The sequence below is a fragment of the Poecilia reticulata genome, chromosome 3, assembly GCF_904066995.2.
Source record: "Poecilia reticulata chromosome 3, P_reticulata-male-v2, whole genome shotgun sequence".
NCBI classification, from domain to species: Eukaryota; Metazoa; Chordata; class Actinopteri; order Cyprinodontiformes; family Poeciliidae; genus Poecilia; species Poecilia reticulata.
The window spans coordinates 28573884-28590835 of NC_088832.1; the positions used below are offsets into that span (position 1 = coordinate 28573884).

At 37.3% G+C, this 16952-nt stretch overlaps 1 protein-coding gene across 5 annotated transcripts in view; it reads right to left on the bottom strand.

Moving 5' to 3' along the window:
- Positions 1-16952, bottom strand: part of LOC103462665 (uncharacterized) — a 127441-nt gene that overhangs the window by 65002 nt on the left and 45487 nt on the right. The window contains exons 4-5 of one of the 5 annotated variants that reach the window (XR_014086984.1): positions 2357-2434; positions 1319-1503 (exon numbers count right to left, since the gene is read on the bottom strand). The exons of 3 other annotated variants lie outside the window; for them this stretch is intronic. The gene's annotated coding sequence lies outside the window, so the exon portion shown is untranslated. Of the gene's footprint in view, positions 1-1318; positions 1504-2356; positions 2435-16952 lie in introns of those variants that run through there. One more of the 5 variants, XR_014086981.1, reaches the window with a different exon arrangement.

Here is a 16952-nt window from a genome sequence, read left to right on the forward strand (position 1 = left end):
TGGTGTGTCATATAAATTCTCACACTACTTTTCTGCAGTATGCGGTAAGAACATTTTGAGAAGAATAAGATTTTGTCCACAAATTGAATAGCTGCAACAAAGTGTAAACAATCTCCCCACAAACAAAACTTTCAATTTAGACATAATATAACTTAAATCTGACCTGCAACCCCAGGGCTTATTGAGTCGTCTGTTGAATCCGTCTGTAACAATAGAAAGAATCCTCTCCCATTTTTTTAAGACCTTGACACAAGTGTAGATCAAAACGCGTGGCATGTCTATAACAAAGGCTCAGTGGAAGCAGGAGTCATGTCGCAACTTTGTCTTGATTCATCCTGATAACGTTTTTGAGTATTCCTTTTGAAAAACAGAAGCAGCATCTTGTGAAATCACAGAGAAAGGCAGGAGACCATATATCACAAGTCATTAAACTTACATTGTTTCAGCCATCTGCTGGTGGAATTTTTTAAGCTATTCCCTCTTATAGTGTTACATGGCTGTGAAATATAATCAGAAATCTACAAAGCCAACTGGTCAGGCCAGATTACTGGTTTTATCGCAGTAACATTTTGACAGTTTTAAAAAGTTTCGGCGTTAAGAAAAAAAAACTTTTTTTGCTGCCGTTCTTTGCAAAGTTTAAATAAAATGCTATACGAGCCTTAGTGAGATACGTAATAGACTGAAATGCACTTCACTGAGATTCAAAGAGGTTTTATGATTAGCTCAGGGTCTGTCTCTCCATAACACTCCTCCTAAACTCTTCCTCGCTGTTTGAGCTTCCTCTGCTCTGAGAATACTTTCTCAATAATGGTTACATTTCTGGAAGACGTTTTAATTGTGTTTGCTGTAAAAATCTGAGAGCAACCACATGAGTTGGGAGATAAGGGGCCAACGGGGCATTTCATGGCCCCCAGAGGTACTCACAGAGGAGAGAAGGACCATAACTTCAGTTTCAACCTTTGCAGAAAGAGGAGGAGAAGAATGGGGCAGCATTCCCAAAGCACTGTGAATTGCCCTCCTCTAGGATTGCCTTGAAAGCTTCTCTCACCCATTCTTCGTCTCGTTGCATTAGAGGAAAAAAAATTAAACTGAAAAATACAGAACAATGGAATACACATTCATGAAGGTAATGAGGCCCCCAGTGACTTTGTGCATCTTAAATCCACCTAATAATCAGGTGAGCTCTTTGAATCCACAAAGGACAGCAACCATTGATGGTACACGCAACAATCAGATGGAGAACTCACTCCCAGCAGCAACGGTACTATATGAAGACATTAACTGTTTTCAATAAAGACACTTCTTCATTAAACAAGCATTTAACATAATTTTACTTTTTTATTACACATATGAGGTAATTCAACTCCAAATGTACACTGCACAGTCAAAATAATATTAAACTGAGGATGGCTTTGCAAAATAAGACACTGTACACAGGAACCTTGAGCTTTAGTCAATCATCTCCGTCGCTTTGGTTGTGTACTGCAAATGTGAGCAAAAAGCCTGCAAGAATACAAAAAAAACAAAGAACGATTCAGAGAAGAAAGTAAAATTTACATGTGCAAAATCTGTTACTGAAACAAAGAAAGAACATTCTCGCTGAAATATGTCGTCTAACAAGACAACGATCTTGTGGAATTTTGTGAAATGTATTTTTCATCAGATCGACAGTTTCATTTAAAGAGAAAATGCCACTGCTTTGATCAGTTCACTTCAGCCTACTACAGTTCTTTTGAACTTGTTAAAAAAAAAGGGGGTGACACTTTGATTTCCCAAAAATTCTGAATGATTAAAGATTATTTAAGTCAAATGAAAATCTTCTACCTTTGTCCAATCATTACATGAGAGTAGAACTGAATAAACATCACTGACAATATTTGCACTGCTGAATAACACATCAGCATCAGACCACAACTTTTTTTTTTACTTTATAACTCTCTTGATGTGCTGTAAGGCAACACACTTAGTTTTTTCTGCTTAAATTACAATCAAAATTCTATCAAATGAATGCTTGAGTTGGTGATTAAATTATTTGCTAATCTCTTGTTCGATTAATGAATTCATGTTTTGTATTACCTTGTGTGATCAATGAACATGGCTGCTAAATCTGGTGATTTGTAAAATGACTAAAGCAGCATATGAACTGAACCAAATAAATATGAATATTTATTAATAATAATGTGTCACAAAATGTGTTTATTACAGTGCAATACTAAAACCAGGAATCCCACTAGACACATTTTATCCACTTTTAGCATACAGGCTCATTTTGTGTATTGAACCCTGCATGGTCTGCCAGCTTTGACATATACTGTAGACCCTGCCTTGGTAATTATGAGCTACAAAGCTTACTGACCTTGTCAAGATCTCTCTACCCTTCTTCAGGCTCCTAACTGCACGAGAGGAAGGTGTACATTCTGCTGTCTGGTTACCTCTAGTGAACACACACACACATTTGCGTGGCTATCTTTGTGGGGACTTTCCATTGGCTTCCGTTCATTTCTACAGCCTAATCCTTACTCTTATCCTAACCCTAACTCAATCCAAAAGTCAATGCACACCTAAGTCCTAAATCTAACCCCTGACCTAAAAACAGCATTTCCCCTCGTGGGGACCAGGCTTCAGTCCCCACAAGGAGCAGTGGGTCCCCACAACTTAATATGTGTCGGAAAATGGTCCTCACAAGGTATTGCAAACAAACACACACACACACACGCACACACACACACACACACACACACCTGGACCACTGTTGTTTACTTGCCAGGTTAAAGGGCTGAAGTCAGTGACAGAAAGAGATTTAACAAGGAAGCAAGGTAGGTGGAAGAAGATGAATATGCAGCAAGAATGGACTAGAAAAGAGGGGCAGTAAGGAAGGAGGGTGAAAAGAGAATGACAGTATAAAGCAGAGGGAGGGGCGAGTGGGGGGTCACGAAGTGATGAGGGGGTTAAATGCCACAAATGTCATGTCTCAAGGCCTCATAAAGACAAGCTCTGCATTGCACCCAAGGTCAGGGCATGCACACGCGCACCTGTCTGATGGGAGAAGTGGGTTTGTGGGTGGGAAGGGGAGTAAGCAATAGTACAATTCACATTCTAGCCTCTCAGTGTTAGCCTGGCCACTGGCTTCCTGCGCTACTCCACTCGATTCAATTCTTGCTTACAGCACACTCTGGGCTTTCTTCCATTGGCTTTGGATTTGCTCCAGTAGAATTTCTATCGGGCCAAACAGCGAACAGAAGGAGAATTTGTGAACAATGACATCAATTTCCTGTGATGCTTTAGAATTGAAGTTTGCTTATAGTTTTAGGAATGGGAGTGGAGGAAGTTGAAGCTGTTTAGTCCTTGTTGGTCAAGCTTCCAAATATTGAATTAACATTAACAGCTGCCTTGTTCAGCTAGGCTCATGTCTCTTAACAGTGGCGGAGGGTTGTTTACAGCACAGGCATAGGCACAGGATCAAACTGCTGCACTACATACGTCATGGGCAAACACCAGTGACACATCTGTATGGCTGTATCCTTAGTGTAAGATACTAAAGAGTCTTCAAATATCAGTATACCTATTTTGAAGGTTACATGTGGAGTAACACTGGGTTCTGTGTGTGGACCAGTTCTTCTTTATATTACATTTGGTTCTTGGCAGCAAGTGATATTAGTTTTTTTATGGCTGAACTCCAGAGTTTCACTCAGTGCTTGAAATTCCACATGGAGAACTTCCACCAGGGCATGACAGGCATCTGGGTTGGTTAACTTCTTCTCAATAGATTCCAGGACATGAGTGTAACTTTTCTCTTGAGAGCAGGTAGAAGTGCTGGCTGAGCACACCGAACGTGTGTGCATGTTGATGATGGCATGACCATGTTTGTAGTTGTGTTTGTCCATTTTGATGTTATCAAAACACTCACACACATCTGTCTAGGCTGCCCTAGGCATCATCATCAAATTTATTTTATTGGGTAACATAAGAGACGGGTTAGTGTTTTAAAGGCTTCTGTTTTGATTGAAGTTATTGGTTTGTTTTATTTGAGTTGGTCTGTATTTGTTTGGTTTTCCATTGTCCTGCCATATTGCTTATTCATAGCTTGCACAGGATCTCCACAGATAATCCTGTCTCAGTGTTTAACTATTAACATAGGATAATTCTGTTTAAATATGATTTGAAATTTGAAATAGTAATTTAATGATCCATGTATTACAAACAGGTTTGTTCTGACTTTTGCAATTAGTCATGGTCATCATTATCCCGTAACTGCAGATAACATTAAACATTAAAAGTCAACTGTGGAAGAAATATGGATGACATATACTTAGTGTTATAATCCCCATTTTGACTATAAAAATTGCTGAACTACACAACTATGAAATGACAATATTATTGTTCCCTCTACTTAAATACCTTGAAAAAAAATCAAGTCATTTTTCACTGCCTGAATATTTTTCATTTGTATAGCTTGAGCTGAAAACAACCATCATCTTGTCACTATTTATGCACACAAGCCAAACCCAGCATCCAGTGTTCTCCAAACTCTGGGGTGTGCTAATGAGCTTATGGCTAGTGCTCTCCAGCCATATGACTGACACGACCAACCCAAGAGCTCAGTTTGCCTTTCTGTGGCTTTTCTTATACTGTCAAATTGCCTTTTTTCTGAAAGACATCCACAGAAAGCCATTAAAAATGTAACCTAAAACCTCAAATGGCCATCTCAATGCAGACTACGTCTAGGCTGGCACAGTGGCGTATACTTTCCTTTACCTCAAGACCACTGAAGCTGACCTCAACATGCAGAGAGACAGTTTAAAGGATGTGTTTGCTGGTGTGCCCTAGCAAGATGTGTCTTCTTGATCGATAACCATAGGGGAAATGTAGCATTGTCAAACTGTGGTGGCTAGTTATGTGGTGACACCTCCATAATAAGGCACCACCACAGTCACATCTTTCTGAGTCTCTGCAGAAAAATAAGTATAGATAGGAAGAAAAAAAATCTAAGGTGGTCATGTAAGGACTTACAGAGTATCCATTTCTATCGACTAAATATGGTTTTAAAAATGCTTGAATACGTTTAACAAATTACAATATGTGTTCTGAAGAGTCTTGTTTGTTTGATTAAAAGTAAGTTTTGAAAGTCGAAACATTTATGCAGGTATTACTCATACATTTTCATGTTCTAATTTTTAAATGTGTTTTTATTAGCCGTAAGAATAAAATCTTCAGTCTTAAGCAAAAGTTGGAAAGTTTTCTTTAGTCTATTTAGTGTATTTCACTTCTGTGAATTGAGCCTCCTGAAATTTGCTTTTCAAAAATATTAAGACTAATTGAATCAGTCTATAAACACAAAACCTATTAATTAGCACTACACTGTTTAATCATTCTGATTTAAACTATAAGTACAATTTATCTGTCAAAAACAAAATCCTGCAATCCAAGTAAATGTATGACAACCACTTTTGGTGAGAACATCAGTTTGTGCAATTTGAAACCACACACTCACAAGTCACCATACAAAGCACAAGAGAAAACAAATGAAAACCTCCCTTTTCAAATTATTAAGCTGAAACATTATCATGTTCCTTTTTCTCGTCTCCTCTGAGTAACGGGGTTGCCAGTTCTGAGCTGACAGGGTAAAGCTCATCTATGATTTCATTTCAGAGCCGCTGGGCTGTGGGGCCAAGCTGGCCGGTGCCCATCTGAAGTAAGCCAAGTGTCTGCTCCACTCAGTCTCAATGCACTGTGGTGATTACTGCAATGGTGCGGCGGCGGTCATGGTGGTGTGGTTATAAATATAAGCTCTGGTCTGACCCTCTTGTTCATAACTACGGGTTCGAAGCTGCATTAGGAGCCATGCACAAAAGCATGTGTGCTTCTGTGGGCAACTGAGGTCTACAGCTACTATACCATCCTAGGTTTGTTCAGCCAGCTGGTGCTTCACCAGCTCAGGACAGCTGGGCAATGAATAAAGAGACTAAAGAACAAAAAAAAAAGAGAAGAGGCTTGGTTGGCACTGAGAGAGATGGTGTCAGGGATATGAACGCATCGGCGTAAGAGGCCAGCGGGCACTCTTTCAAATTAAGATTGTGCTTTGCTGGGTAAAATGAACTAAACTTTTTTCATATCTATTTTTTCATCCTTGAGTTGTAAGAGTACTTGCAACTCAAAAGAGAGGGCTTCTAGAAGAAAAGCTATTATTCTACAAATTGGAGGTCAACTTCTTTGTAGATACAGCTCATGTAAAGACAATGGGCACTACAACTACGATGGTAGTGCCCTCTTGTGCCCTCTTTTATTGAATCTGAAACTGACTTTCAGATTAACAGACCTATACAAAGTGAACAACTTCAGGAGTCACTTCTTTTAAATTAAATATCTGTTTTTACAAGACTAATATACTGAGTTTGAAAAATATAAAATAGGCTCAATTTTCTATTATTTACAATGTTCATCTAAAGCACATGTGTCAAACTCAAGGTCCGGGGGCCAAATCTGGCCCGCCGTAGCTTTTTATGTGGCCCTCCGGACTCCAGATTACATCAATAAGTCCCTCCAGTTTTTCACAAATACACAAAATTCATACAAAATCAACAGATCCCCACATTCTTTTTGATTTTACTGACATTTTTTCTCAAAACTGGACAAAAACATTGATTTAACCTCACTTGATGTCAAGTTATATATGTGACTGATACAGAAATTAATAAAAAGTCACATTTAACATCATATATTAGCGCAAATATTGTAAAAATTCCTGACAAATATTCCTATCTTGTCACTACAAAATCTATGATTTTGATAGCAAGAAAACACAAAAACAATCACAAAGTCCTGGTTGGACTAATCAGTGTGAATTATCAATATAATTTCACTTTAAGAAACACTTATTAGATGCTGAAACATCTATTTATTAATATTTTAACAACTTAATGGTTTTTATCAATATATTCTGGAACAACCGGTCCTTTGAGAACATTCCAATATTCGATACGGCCCAAAATGAAAATGAGTTCGACACCACTGATCTAAAGGTTTCATGACAGTTTTTAATGACTTGTTCTTGAAGTAAATGCAGCATTTAATTCAGACAGGGTCGTTACGTTTCACCAAGGCATGTCAGGAGAGTACACTGGTGTAGAGCACAGGGGAGAAAGGCATGATTGAGCTGGCGACACTGCTTTCCCAGTTAAGCTGATAATTGCCCTTATTGATGTATAAAAGATATCCCACAGCGCCTTGTGAAATACCATTAGCAAGCACAGGGTAAATTGTTCATGAGGTGCTTCCAAATGAGGAAAAAGGGCAAAAAAGGAGGCTTAAGCAGACTTTCCCTGGAGTGTCATAATAACACAATCAATGTCTGTGTGAGAAAGAGAGAGTGGGATGTATTCGGGGTGGAGGTCTCCTCATTGTTTTCTTTGCCAATATACATTTGAGAAAAGGTAACCGTTTTACAGAAGGTAAGAAATCACAATTCAGCGAAGGAGATGATGGCTACTGATCCTCCTAATGTGACTACATTTCTTCAGGAGTAAATGGTTATTCACAAGATTTCTACAATTCACAAGAATTTAACCAATTAATAAACTTTACTTGAATTTTCTCTTTGAGAGACAATAAAGGATGTTTCTAATAGGACTTCATTTAACAAAAATCTCTCATAAAGGTGGAAAAATGAACTCAGTTATTTATTAAACTGTGTGTAAAAGCCAATCCCAGCCTTCAAACTCTTTAGGGAAAGAAATTCAAAGACTTTTAGTCACTTAAACAAGCAAAAAACAAAATACTTGTATTTTTGTTTTTTAATAAGCAATAGCACAAGGACATTCAAATCCAATGCAGTCCTGCAACCTTTAGGACTTAAAGAAAAAAAAATCCTGAACCCAAAACCTATTTGTTGTGGAGAAAGGAATGAAAATATCTTTGCACATTTATAGAAATTGTCCTTCAGAAGTGTGAACTTCTGAAGGACAATTTCACAACAACCAAACCAACCAAAGGGTCTCAAAGAGTTTTATATGTAGTTGAACAAAAAAAAAATCAGTATCAATGCTTCGAAGTGCAGCCTTAAAATAAAAATCAAAAATACTCATCACAACATTCAGAGACATGTTAGTCAATTATTTTTGCAAGAAATTAATAATTGGTCAGTGTAATATGTGGAATCTCCAACCTGTACCTACTTGCAGGCTTTTTAGCCTTTTTTCCTCTCAGTTTCTCTACACACCATTACACTTCTGCGGTTCGTCCAAAGACATAATTTTCTGTCCAATATAACTTTGGTCAAAGGACTGAGAAGAGCTGAGACATTGTTTTGGATGTGCCCACTTTTCTTCAAAAACAAAAACATGAATTAAAAATTATGAATTATGACAACGTTGGGCTGGTTCATAGTTGCGTGTCAGCCCAACAGGCAATGCCCAGTATGCCAGATGGCCTAACCACCCCGAACTTTTTCCAATGCGATGAACACCATCTTCTATATTGCATTTGATTTGATGTCAAAACCAAACACATTTGATGCTTTTTAGTTTCTAAAAGCCGCTTTACTGTTAGTAACTGGTCAAGACAATCAGTTTCAATTTTGATTGTTGAGTCAAGTTTACTTGTATAGCACATGTCAGCAACAAGGTTGTTCAAATTGCTAACTAATTATGAAACGGCAATAAACATTACATTTTGTGACATGCAGTCATCAAAATCAACAAGCAAATACAAGCCCAGAACTTTTAGATGCATCTCTGATTCAACACACCTGAGTTGAATAATGCAGTTTTCTTCAACTAATCACAGCAATCATTTAAGAAACTTCAAAAATAGCTCCAAACAGAAAGTTGCAGACAACATAAAAGGCAAACTTTGATAAAACTGTGATATTATGCAAATAAAACATACATTCTTTAAAAGGGTAAAATATTAATTACCAGAAAATTCCTCTCTGCCCAATACAGTAAGACTTAATCTTAAAGGATAAATTCCAACTTTCATCCATAGAATAGGGGAACTTGAAACAATCCCAGTTTACACCCCATGCCGCTACTTATTTGAAATATTGCTATTCTTGCCCCCGAAATTTATAACAAAGATTAATGAAAGATGATTAATTACTCAAGAAAAGGCACAAACAAAATCAGAAATGTTGGTCCCCACAAAACAAAAGTGACCTACTTGACTTTTACAGCACCAAATGAGGTTCTGCCTCTGTTTGACAGTCTCCAGACCCTTACCAATTCACCACACTTCAGGGCTCCAAATTAAAACCAACTGTCCAGTGCAATATTCTGCAGAACTCCACAGTCCAAAATGATATCACATCCACATAAAAGTTCCCTCAGCTGATGCAAGGCAGACCAACGTCCATTTGTTATGGCTTTGGAGAGCCAGGTTTTCATCTTTGTGGTTCCCAATTTTGGCACCATTCCACAGTGGGAAAAAGAAATCAACTGAACAGTCACTCGTCGCCTGCTTAAAAAAATATATGTATATATATTCTCAACCCAGAAAACTGATGCTTCTTGCGATATTGATTTCCTCTGACGAACCACAATTCGACAAACTTGTATACATGAACTGAAAGCTGGCATAGGATTGAAACACATTTCATACAAAACTTACATAGTCCCGAATTTTGTGTATAAAACAACTGGACATCCGTGCACCACTTTGATCAATGAGAGCCAATTTGAGGGCTAAACCAAACAGATTCTCAGTGAACACCAAGAGATGAAGTGACACCAATATGACATAAAAACCAAACAAGCTCCATGCAAGAAAAATATGTGTTTAAAGAATACCAAAAAGCAGACCACAATTCTTGGCATACTTTGTAATAGAAATTAATTTACTCAAAGCACCAAGATTTTAAGCAGACAGTTACATAGAAACCAATTTTATATGTTTTTTATGTTTTTAAAAGTAGTTCTACAAGTTCTTGCACACTTTGTTTTATGCATTATATCAAATTTGCTCATTCAATAACTTTCTCTACTTACTATCTCTTTCATAAGACCTAAAAAAAAAGATGTTGAAGGAAGCCATTAGAAATATTCATGGGCTGAACTGAAAAGAAGACATTTTTAAAATATTAAACAGGGCATTGCACGCTGTTTCTAATGATATATGAAGTTTCTGTGTATGCGTTCAAATCTGAACCTCCTAATTATTCAGAAAGGGAAGTCACTGGAAATCTGACAGGGTTTATCAATGAGAAATGACATCTTGTTAAGTTAGGAATTCTCTTTGTGTTAGCAATGTTTCTCTAGTTAATCTGGCACCTTTCTTGATCTGCACAAGGTAATTGGAAGGCGCAGTGAAAAAACCCCAGCAGTACTGAGCCAGCAGAGAACAATGAGAGAAGTGGATATCACAACAGGCGAGGACTTTCTAATCAATTCTTCACTTACTGTTCAAAAGTGGGCTTGTACTTTTTTAATGAGGACGCAGAGGCTGAGTCTTTCCAGCTCCACTAACACAACACATAACAGCTCCAATTAAGTAAACTTTCACTTAGACATCAAGTAGATTTATCTCTTTGTTGTTGCTTCTCAAGACATAAAAAACAAATGTCAACTAGAACACCTATATCCATCAAAGAGCTGAAAAAAGCAGCGATGCAAGAAACAGACAGGATTGCAGCATTGGGTAAATAGGTTTCTTTTCTTCCGTTTGCACGTCTAAAACAATGTGTGTGTGTGTGTGTGCGTGTGTGCGTGCGTGCGTGCGTGCGTGAGAGTGCGTGTGTGTGTGTTTGTGCTCATCTACCCGGGAACAAATGTGTGTTTTTTAGTCATCACAGTCCCAGTGCCCTGGCATTAAGCAGAAGGAGGGGTGAGAGGTCAGGCCAGGGTTGGCTATGACCTTTCCGTCTCCTCTGCACTGTGTCATCCTTTGGGCAAAGCAAACAAACATGTCTGGACCCTGGGCAAAGGGGGCTCAGCAGGGATGGCATTGCCAGGTCATGCTAAAGCCCGGGACAGGACACAATGGGATGGCACGACTCTGATAGATGCTGCTCATTATTTCCCCCCACAAAACTGGGATAATTACAAACAGAGAGATGCCATGGCAACTCGGGTATGGGGTCACAGGCACAAGGTTTTCAGGCCAGCTAAACACAACCACATTTGTTAGCTCATTTTCACAAACCCACAACACTGATTGCTGAAGTGCACATGCCAAGTTTCTATCACCTTACTATCCGATTTGTGTGTGATGAATCATAAACTTGTGCATTTGTAAAACAGTGCAACATATTGCTACAAATAGATTTATAGGCATTTTAAGAACTGCAAATTGTAAAACTGTTTAATATTTGCAAGTCAGTAAGTATAGAACAAAATCCTCAAAGTGAAATATGAACTTTTCTTAAAACTTAAGTTGCCTTCCTGAGAGAAAATCTCCCAAATCTCAAATGTAACTAAGTCGAGAACTAAATCAGATCACTTCTTTCCTCCAAATCTTTTGACCTGCATAGTTTGCTAGGTTGTTTTGTATAATTTAAAGAGACTGTAAGGGTATAAGGGGTGTGTGCGTGTGTGTCATGATGTCTCTCTGAACTACATATATTTACTACTGAAAGTGAATTCTTTATGAGAGTGCAGATATCAAAGACAGCGGGATCAAAGGGAGTTTAATAAGCTACCTACTGTTCTATGAAACCTGAACTTTCATGTCATACATTTGCCTTGGTTTCTTCATTTTGGGCTCTGGGCCAAGAAACTGACACTAAAGGCAAGCATATGTAGTCACATTGTCATTCTCAATTCCTTTAATTTGTTAGTTTGTAAACCTTGTAGCACAGAATGTCCCAGTGATTGGCAAGATATTCTTTTTTTCCCCCCCAACTATGCCAGTTTTCTACATTACGTCAACTAGCTGTTCTTTTTTCTGTAATCACTTGGAATGGCTGTTTTCTTTCCTTTTCTGAAAACGTTAGGAGTTACTGCATGAAAGTACTCATGGCACAGCTCTGAGAGGGCTTATTACCCTGGGCAAACGGTAATGAGCAGTTTAATTTTAGTTTAGTTTAACTGAGGAAGTTCAAACTTTTTAACATTAAAAGCATAGTTAGTTCAATAAGTATGTTTTAACATTTTCACAAACTGGCCATTGTCGTTGAATATTGATTCAAATTTATAGATGCAATTTATTTCAAACACTTAGAGGTTAGGTACTCAATACAATGCACACAGAAAAACACCAATTTGTTTCTGTTGTTTTGTATAAAATATTTGCATCCAGTGTATAAAATGATAAACTTTTTTTTTCCTGACTGGGTCACATAAAGTCAGAGAAAACAGAAAGGTTTATAATAATTATTTACATTTGCAAATTGGCAGAATAAGGAGAGAAAAATAATATGTAATTATTTTTAAACTAAGATAAAAATAGCTTCAGAAATCTTGTAGAGTTATGTATTAAGGCTCACTTCAAACAAACTACTTCCTTCTTTTACATAATCCAAAAAAAAAAAAATAGAAAGAAAGCCAGGAACATATCAGAATGAGAATTGTGTACTGCTGCAAATTTCCTCTGGGATAAGGACCTTACATTTTGGAGAAATGTGTTCTGGTGAAACTAAAACTGAGGGTTTGGTTATAATGACCAATATTACATTTGGAGAAAAAGGGGAACCCGGTATGCATTAGAACACTGTGACAACTGTGAAATATGAGGGTGGCACCGAAATAAATGTAATCATGTGGAAAGAAAATTATGTGAAAATAATGAGGAAATATCTCAAAACATAATCCTGTGGAAATGGGTCTTTCAAATTAACAATGACCTCAAAACTGTAATGTCAAATTAGTTACAAGTTGGCTTAAGGATGATGAAGGTAATGATTTTGAAGTGACCATTGTTCAAACATCCAAGTACACCATTGCATAAATCAAAGTCCATAAAGGCATGACTGAGCAAGTTTGATGTGGAAAAACTTTTCTGGAAGGCACAGATTTCTGGCTTCAACCCATTTGGACACTTAAGTAGCTAAAAAACAACATATGTAGGAGAAAGCATAAAATACTGAAGCCTTCAATGGAGCACCTTTGGGAAAACTTACAGCGGAAAGAACAAAACTAGGTTTTCTTATACAACATCAGTCTCTGACCTAACAAAAGGTTCTCTGGATGAATGATAAAATGAAATCCCATAAACACAGCCCCAAACCTAATAAACTGTGCCTTTTTCAGTTATTTTCTCACAGTCAGTTTTTCCTGTCTTTTTGAGAACATGATGTTCATTACGGCACATCCTCGGCACCAAGTCAAGCCTGTTCCCATTGCATGTTGGAACAGGATCACACAATGTGATGACAATGGACAGGATCTCAAGGTGTAATCATGGAAAGGAGGATGACCTCCAGTGATCCCTTTATGAAAAAAATACTGGGCATAGTAAGATCTTTATTTCTAGAGATACAGTTGAGTGACAAGAAAAAGAGGGAGGCGTCTGTACCACCTAGTAACAACAAATCAGCTGAACTAGCTGAAATGTAAACTTATGAGCTACTAATATATAATTAGTCCACTACAATATAAGCAAATTTGTATCTTTATTAAGTTTTTATTTCAGTTTACAAAAACTTTAACATAATGAAATGTGAATTATGCTATGTGCTTTGCGATTTTATATCAGATCACTCAATATCCTTTTCTGCATTCAGCTTCACCTGTTGTGTTCACAGAAAAAAGGAAAAATGACAAGTGTTAAAAGAGAAATATGTGCAAGACAGATAACCTACACCTCACTTCTTTCCATTGTCTTTACCTTTCCTTGGAAAGGTAAAAACAAAAATAAAAATATAATTTGATGTCTGTAAAACGTATTATTGAATTGTAATAGTTGGTATGAATCCAAGGAAGAATAGTCTCTACTATGGTAGAGACTAATGAAGATCTGTAAATAAACAAATACAAATAGTACTTTCTATGGACTATTTTATCTAAATGTCTGCAGCACCACAATGTGCCTGATTTGAGATGCATTCACATATTTGAACAATATCCATTGTTCAAATGGATATTGAACAATGTTGAGCTATATATCAACATAAAATATGTTGATATATAGCTCAACATATTTTATGTAGAAAATATGTTGAGCTACATTACCACCATCAGCCCAAATAAACTGCCAAGCTGGTTCCATGGGTGATTAACTTGCTAAGTTAAAAGCAACACAATTGTATTAAAGTTAAATTATTATGGCAGAGCTTTGCTCCTCTCATGTGTAATAATGGGATGTGCAAAGCATGGTCTGATGAAATTGAAATCACTACTCTGCTCCATTTAATGAAAAGTTAAAAACGTTTTACTGGTCAACTACCTGGTAAAAACACAAAAGTCCTATTTATTAAGGGAGACTATAAAAACAAACACCTCCATACACTTCACAGACGAAAAAAATGGGAAAATAAGAAACAAGTTAGGTTCCACATGATGATTTCAATTTTTTTGAACAAAACTGCATTTTGTGGGTGATCAGACACAGCCTTCATTTATTAACTTGTGTTTACTGAGACAATGAAACAACATCATCAATCATTCTTAAAGACGAGTGCTCCGGTGGGGAGAATTAGAATGCATTACAGATGTCATGCATCATCAAGCTAAACATCTCATTTCCACCTGGGTGTGTGCTATATCTGTTCTGTGTCTGGGGCTTGGATCTTTTCTCTGTCTGAGGAGCATTTGTGTTTGTCTTTGTCTGTTTACGGTTAAGTGCTCTTGTCGCCATTCTCCCTGGGGCAAGGTATCCATCACAGTCCAAGCTAGGCAAGCCAAGGGGCTTTGAGTCTCCTCCTCTGCTCCTCCCCAGGGTCCCGCTTTGTCAAGGGACATCACCTGCACCATATACTTACAAGACACACTCAAACACAAGTCAGCGTGACCCTAACAGTACCCTAATGCCCTCATTAGGTGATTAGTCCCAAAAGCGAGACTAAACTAGCATTACCCTCCTCTAAATATTCACATTTACCCCTGGGGGTCATGTTGGATTTGGGGTGTGGGGAGGTTACTGTATTAAAACTGCAGAAAATGACAGACTTTAACAAATTTCAAATCTAAACGTGGCTGCAGACACAATGTACACTTAACTCTAGTCTAAATTAGGTTTATGTCTTTACAGTCACATGAAAGAAAATGCATCAGTCATCAAAATATGTTAATCAGTGTAATGGTAAGGCCATAGTACATAGTATATAGTGATAGTAGGTTATAGTTGGGTTTTAAGTTAGGTTTTATTGCTTAAAAATTAACTATATACTTTAGAAAAACTAAAAACGTTTACACATTTTAAGAATAAATTATGGATTTCTTTTTTTTTAAAACTTGCATGGGAACAATTTTTTCTAATGGAATCAAGAATTAATTTCTCTCTTATTCTGTATTTAAATGATTAATTAGACACCCAAAACTAAAAGTGAACAAAATAAATATATTCACACTGCCTAAAAGCGAATCATTAGCTGAAATCTAATTGATCAAAATATTACATTTCATAAGCCCTTACTTTGGTCCAAATTCAGACTGTTGTCTCAACTTTCTCTGAGAATCTGGACCTCAGCAGACGCAGACCCCCACTACTCAGACACTGCCAATGGGAAATAGCTGAACAAAGATCTGCTGAACAGGCAGGAAGGTCACCATCAGTATATTCAATGGTATGCCACTGGAACTGCCTTCAGAATATCAGAGTCTGTTCTGCATCTGGAATTATAACCAGAGAGAGTAAAAAGTAATCTTATTGGACGAGTTTAGTTTAGTTTTTTTTTTTTTTTTGCACCACAGGTGCATGACGGCAAAAAAAACCTAAACTAAACTAAACTACTGGGACTTCAAGATTAGATTATTTTAAAAAAACTAAATAACATGTAAACATTAAAACTCAATATTAACCAGGCTGGTCACACAGTAAGAATTTAAATGGACCTTTTCTCAGTTCTTTGTGCTCCTCAGTATAATAAACAGATTCTGAATCAGTATTGGATAGCTCAGAGAAGTCACCCCATCATGATGTCATCAGGTGCTGATCAAGGTGGCTATGTACAAATCATCATGGCAAATAACAAAAAAGGCTTGAAAAACAAAGCACTATTGTTTTTTTGCGAGATGCATCCATCCATCCATCCATCCATTTTCTTTCACCCTTGTCCCTCAGTGGGGTCGGGAGGGTTGCTGGTGCCCATCTCCAGCTGACGTTCCGGGCGAGAAGCGGGGTCACCCTGGACAGGTCGCCAGTCTGTCGCAGGGCTTGCGAGATGCAGTTCTAGTCTAATTCAAGGTCTAGTCATAATTTGTAGTAGAGAAAAACCCAAGAATGTATTCCCTAATCAGCTGTTCTAACCTGGAAGAATAAAATCAGTACTTTGAAACGACACCCTTTGACATGCTAATTCAGTATGAATCTCAGACAATTTTCACTTCTCTGTTTTGAAGAAAGCAACAATATTCATAAAAAATTATAAGCTCATGAAACCTTGGTAGCTCAACTTAGTCTGACTCAAAACGATTTGATCAAAATTGACAGAAAATTTGCAAGTGCAATGATTGCATGAATTATCTTCTCTATATGTATGTAAACATTCACATTTTAGGAAGACATGAGGCCTAGCTTAACTATCCATATTTCTACTTTACCCATTAAATCCTTTACCATAATCTCATCACAACGTGTCAAGATAAAAATAAAGCATAAAGCTTCTGAATACCCACCACTACACTAGCTGGTTAAACAGCCCCCTCACATTTATATTAAAGGCACTGGCATTTCCTATATAATTAACTATGAAATATTGATGTCTATAACATCTTCTGTCGTTCCTGTAAGCAAGCCTTAAAGACACACCAAGTAAAAAGACTAATTTTCCTGTGTCTGTGAGCTTGCAAACCTAAGACACCACTGAATAATTGACAGTAACATGATTAGCTTGGTACCGCATTGTGTTAGCATATTCTCCACAC